This window comes from Paralichthys olivaceus, chromosome 21 (assembly GCF_024713975.1).
Source record: "Paralichthys olivaceus isolate ysfri-2021 chromosome 21, ASM2471397v2, whole genome shotgun sequence".
In the NCBI taxonomy this organism is placed as follows: Eukaryota; Metazoa; Chordata; class Actinopteri; order Pleuronectiformes; family Paralichthyidae; genus Paralichthys; species Paralichthys olivaceus.
Window position 1 is genome coordinate 10,197,790 of NC_091113.1, and position 6,466 is coordinate 10,204,255.

Genomic DNA, 6,466 nt, shown 5'->3' on the forward strand with positions numbered 1-6,466 from the left:
ACAGAATTCACCATCTAAAATGTATATATTTTCAATCAACTTTCACTTGACAAAAAGAAAATATTTCATAATATAACAGGATGATTTCCTGCAGAGAGAAGTAGAAATAAATAATGAAAAAGTAAATTATATATTCTTCATCCATCAGATGATTTCACAGTTTGCTATTCTCTCCTCTCACATTAGAAAACGTTATTGAGCAGTTTTAAAATAATCTTCAGTTAAGGTCTTACAATATACACTGCAAAGATTTACAACCATTATATAATATGGCTGATTGTCTCCTCAAATTCATAATCTTGTTTATCATAAACTATTAAACCTCCTGATTTCAATCAATATTTCAGTTAATGATTTGGAGGATTTTCCTTGTTTTTTCATAAGACTTGTGTGGTCCTTGTGTAATTTGAATTTGTTGCTACATGTTTGCAGTGACGATATTTGTCTGTGTGTGTGTGACTCAGCCAGGTGATGCAGGTATAGAGGTGTGTTTTGGGTCAGTGTTGGTCAACGTCTCTGATGGAAGTGATTAGTGAAGTGGTAAAGGGCACTGAATGGGTTATAAAGACCACATCCACTAGCCATGACTGATGTACGCCTCCTCTGACGGTTCAGACTCCTTTTTTAACTATTTCTGTTTCCTTCTTTCTTCTCCATCCCTCTCTTTATCTCCCACTTTCCTCCTCTTCCTCTGTCTCCTCCCAAGTCAAACCTCCACCTGTCACTCTCCTCCTCTTCTTCTACACTCTCTCCTCCCTCCATTTTTGGCTTTCCTAGCCCGTGGCGGGCTTTGGGTGAACTCCGACTTCTTCTTCATTTCTCTCCTGTGGTGCGGTGGGGGAGTGCACATGCGAGCCCCCCTTTTGAGAAATGTCAGTGTCCTTGTGCTGGGGGAAGTCGGGGGCCCTTCACGAACCATCAGGCCCCCTGTCACACTGATGCGGCCGAATGGGGACTGACAGGCCACTCCATAGAGCCTAACCATCTGTACCAAATGTGACAGCAGGGGAAAGAGGATGTCTGGTAAATCAGGAGGAACGACAGGAGCGCACTGTGACATGGAGGAGCGAGTAGAGGAGGAGGAGAAAGATTCTCTTCTTCTGAAAGCAAAGGCACCTGGGAGATGTTGTCAGTTTTTTCCCAGAGAGTAAGAGGCTGTTTTCTCTCCAACTGCAGAGACACTTGGGAGACAGACGTGTCAGTTTCCTCTGTTAAGTGTAAATGTGTTGAGTGTTGACCAACTTCTGCGCTGGCATTTCCTTCATCCTCTTTGACAAGAGATTTGTGGTTTTAGAAATGACACATTTTAAACTCCAACTGTTTCTTCAATGAAAAAATATCCAACATGTAGAGATTCAAAATCCAAGTGTAAAATTGATTGGATAATTTCTTGGTTGCAAATTCTAAATTCTAAAAGATTTCTAGTTATTTGGCATATTGGATGAATCAAATGTAATCCCTGAGATTTTTGTTAATAATTTAAATCTACAGATTAGATTTTGAGATTAAATGTGATATCTAGTAACTACAGTGAAGCACTGGAAATATCTGAAATTTAATATTTGTGTGATCACAGAACTAAGTAAACTCCAAAAACACTTAACACTATTTTTGATTGTGACATTTGCTATTCTCCCACAATTTAATACACAATGGATGATTTTGCAATGCACTATGGGGACACACAAGAGGCAGATTTTTTTTTTTAAAGTCAAAATGCAACAGAAATTATTCAGATTTTTATTCCTCCATGTCCAAAAAATGTAATCCTACACCTCCCATAATGCAATTCAGGGATTATTCTCTCAATGAAAATGTTGAAAAAGATCCTATCTCTCAATGCTGACACTTTCATACACCGCATCCTTCCACCAAGTTTCATGGAAATCTGTTTTTACGTAGTCCTGCTGACACACAAACAAATCAACCAACAAACAAACAAACAAATGGAGACAAGGGAACACATATCAGCAGGCACACAACACCCATCACAGGGAAAAGTAACACATATGAAGAAGCGGAGTCTCACAGTGTGAACGCACAACTCTCCTGGCGAGTTGAGGGAGTTGCGGGTCCTTATGGAGCGGCATCTGGGGAGACTGACAGGAGCACTCTATTACCACTCAGAGGAAGGAACCTGAGGGCGGAAACAACACTGCTACCAGGGAGATCCAGCTGTGCACATGCCTCCAAACACGCACACACACACATTGACACACGGACAAACCCATGCACATTAAGAGAACTCTTCCACACACACACACACACACACACACAAACACACACACACACACACAGCACACCCACCACTGCAGAAGTTGAGCTGTATGTAACAGACACATGTACATATAGATAGATGAATGGATAGCGACCTCTAACCCAGGCCGGGTCCTCAGCCCTTTCCACCGCCTGAGTTTTAGGCCTGAGGTGGAATAGCTAACAGCTCCTCTCTTAGCCAGCGCTGCTGGGCACATTAACTAAACTCATATCGCTCTCAGCCACTATCAATTATTCACCACACCCCTCCCCTCTCTCCCCCCTCTCCCCTCGATTTCAAAAGGAGAATGGCTCCAGCAGCAGCCTCACCGACACACAGCCGCAGTGACAACACACGCTCACGCCTCTGGTGACTTCCCTCGGTTTTCTTCAGCACCCAGTATGTTTTAAGATTATCCTAATATTCTTAATAGTCTTTAACATGCTAATAAGTGTCTTACGTCATTGTTGCAGTAATATACTTTCCATACACTGCAAGTGCTCAGTATAATTGAGTTTTTTTTTGGCTTTCCCTTCAAGGCACTCGAGGAGTCCTGGAGCAAACTGGAGCTGCAGTATTTTCGCTTAAGGACACTTCAGCAGGACAGGTGACGCTTGAACCCTTGTACGACATCAGTCTCTCAAATTTGAACAATAACATTCTTCCTAAGTTTGTTAAGGTGTTAGTGGGGTCTCGTGTGTGTGTGTGTGTGTGTGTGTGTGTGTGTGTGTGTGTGTGTGTGTGTGTGTGATAAGCCGGCTTGTTGAGAAATTTGAGAAAGTCCTAACTTTGTGCAAATATCTTCGAGTTACTTCCAATTGCAGTTTTGTGTTATGGTGAGAGTATGTTTAAATAGTACGCCACTTCTGCACACCACACTTCTCCAAACTCTCATCCCTTGCCTACAAATTCTTCATATTCCAAAAAGTGAAGCATAAAAAATGCACATGAACAACAAACCAAGACATTAGTGTTTACCAAAATGTTGAAGAATTTCTTCAAATGTCCATTGTTGTCTTTAAAGCTACGTCAGACTCTCTTCATCCAAAGGTCCTGACTAAATAGCCCAGTGCCTCCTTTGCAGAGGTGAACTGCCCCCGTAGTATATGTCAGGGATCAGTACTGGAGCACACAGTGAGACATTTTCAGGCCTCACACTTAAATGAACACACTCACACAATTATACAGATGAAGGCTGGACAGACACTGGCTGTTTTCCAAGGTGAAAATGCAGCCTTCAAAGTGAGCTGCGTTGATATCTGAAAAGGGCAGATGTCAACGTTCAGTCATGACTGGACGTATGACTCTCCGGGGTTTTCTCTGGAGATATCTTCGCCCTTCTCTGCGTCCAAACATCCGATGCGACTCTGAGGCAGAATCAGTAGGTGAGAGGGGCTCGTTGCTGTCTGTCTGTCAGAGGCATTCGCCCGGAATGGGATGCAGCTGATGCCTCACATGCACTGCTTATCATTCACATATCCTGCGAGTGTGACAAGAGGTGGAGTTCACACCCACGCCTGTGCCGTGGGATCGCTGACAGGAAGCAGCTGGTGCCACGGTCGCCCAGCTTTTTTTCCCTGCCTATCGTCTCTGTCTACGACCCCCTGTTTTTCACCAGCTGCCCCCCAGACACACCCACAGGAGGTGGGCTCGCTCTCACCATGCAGGGCACCTGTGGGTGTCACCTGACGGGGGGGAAACGCAAGTGGAAATGAAAGGAAGCAGCCGATTCTGTCAGAGCACATCAGGCCTGCTGTCCATCACGACACCGACCTCCGGGGTGTGTGCGTGCGTGTGCATGTGCAAGTCTATCAACAACTGACCCAGTGTGTGTGTAAGTATGTGCATATTAAGTCACTGACCCACAGGGAGTGTATGTGAGTGTGTGCATATGTTTGTTCATCAATGCAGGGTGTGTGAGACCATGTGTGTGCATTAGCGCCTTGATCCCAGTGAGTGAGTGAGTGTGTCCGTAAACACATAGACCTCGAGGGTGTGTGTATGAGTGTGTGTATGAGTGTGTGTGTATCGCAGTGCAGTGATCTGTATAAGATAGCTGCAGTAGCTGGTAGGTCATTGACAACCCTCCTAAAAACCAAAGCTGCATTTGACATCACTTCCTCATCTTCACATTGAGTTCGGACAAATTCCCAAAGTGCAAAGTATCTGTTACGTGTCAAACACGTCCAGAGTCAGATGCACAGCGAACGTCCATATGTGTCAGGACCACAGGACCAGTGCGTTTGCTGGGATCTGGGCTTTTATTCCCTCAGCAACAGGGCTCAGAGCAGTACCACACACTCTGGGGACGAGGGAATAGAGGATGGTGTCAGTCAGTTTCCCAGCTGCAGCAAGCCCCCCCTCCACCCCCATGTACACCCCAAAGCAAGTGGGGACCCTCACCTCCCCCTCCTCACCATCTCTGGGTTTGACTGAGGCTGGGTGTAGGTGGCAGCAGGAAGAGAGAGAGAGAGAGCGGGAGTGAGAGGCTGCTAACTCCTGGAGGACGGCTGTTCAGCTCTGGCTGTCCATGCGGGAGAAATCGAGGGAGACAGGGACCAAAGCCCGTCAGCTCCATCCCTTAGGGTGCCTCGGCCTCCCAACTACAAGTCCGTGTTTTAGCAAACCATATGTTCGCCCCCCCCCCCCCACCCAGTTAGCAAATAAACAAGTCGGGAAGCCGTAGCTAGAGGGAATTCGTTTCCCTCTCACTGGCTGTTGTTCTCACTGCTGCTTGCAAGAGTCTCGTCCTCTCGCATCCCATGATTTGAAGCTGTGATACACAGTAGACGGCTGATGGAGAAATGGTAAAATCTTTATGACGTGACTTTATAAAAAGATTTTCTTTTATAATGTTTAACTGAAAATAAAGACCTCTATCAATCGTCATTTGGGGCAAATAAAGCATATAATGGTTTGAAATTCAAGATGAATATGCAGTCACCTAAAGAAAGGTGTGGAGGTGTGGACACATGCAAGGTTTTGCAGAAGTCAAGTAGTCTAAATAACATTGGCTTTGGACAATAACAAAAATATTGCCATGAATGTAATCCAGGGTTTTTCAGAGGCATCCAAACTTGATATTCTTTGCAAGAAGATTTGCAGTTTTGGAACAGGTATAATGTTTATCATTATCACAATTGTAGTTTAGCATGTTACCTTGTTTACCTCTGGTAATTAGCCCTAAAGACAAAGTATGGCCGAGGCTGGGGGAATGTCATAAGTTTTCCAGGTATTGGGTCATAAAAGAAATTATTGAACAAACTGAAACTTAAGGAAAACTGTTGTAGCTGCTATAGTCAGGTCAAGGGATTATCAAAGAAGTTAGGATTTATCCTCTGGGCACCGAGAAATTTACCAGTGATCCAAACTGACCAAGTTTTGCTGACCATAGATTGTATGTAAAGGTGGACGAAATGACAGCTCCCCAAAAAGTGAAACCAAATCATTTTGATTCAAAATCTCTCTGTGGGATATCTTAGCTTAATTTTTATACAATGGGTGGAAGTGGAGATGATTCGTCTTTCTTTATCTTCAGTCAATGTTGCTGACATATTTCAGTCTGGGCAAAACTGGTGGGCCAACCAATCTGCAGTGCAACATTGCCATCCAGCAACACTGCTTATATGGATGAAAATGTTTTACTAATCAAACAAAAAATGGATTTGTGTATGTAATTTTAAATGAATATTGTAACTTATTTGGGTTTTTTAGGAGCATGAATGTTGACCTGTAGAAGGAACCATTTCTCTCTCTTACATCAAACTTCAGCCATCCAGTTTATATTTTTAAACCAAAATGAACCAAGTTGTCTGGTTCTGTTTTCCAGGGGGTGAATGAAAGACAGGCCCAGACAGATGGGCAGCGCATGTACAAGGTCCGCGGAGTCAGTCAGTCAGTCAGTCAGTCAGTCCTCCCTTTGGGCAGAGAAATTGTCCAGAGATGGACAGCTGTGCCCAGGGCAGGGCATATAGGAAGTGAAATAACTCAGTATTTATGGCTCCCTCAGGGTCTTGCGACTCACTGACCTGGTGATCCTGCAACAGACAGGCAGACAGTTGCCGGTCCAAAGTTTTTCACAAGGTCAGCCACCATCCATCACAGTGTTACAGGATGAGTCAGCGGACAAAGCTTTGTTTTATCAGACAGAATAAAACATACACACCTTATTTCTCTTGGTGCAGAATATGGAACACAGCTTTCTAGAGC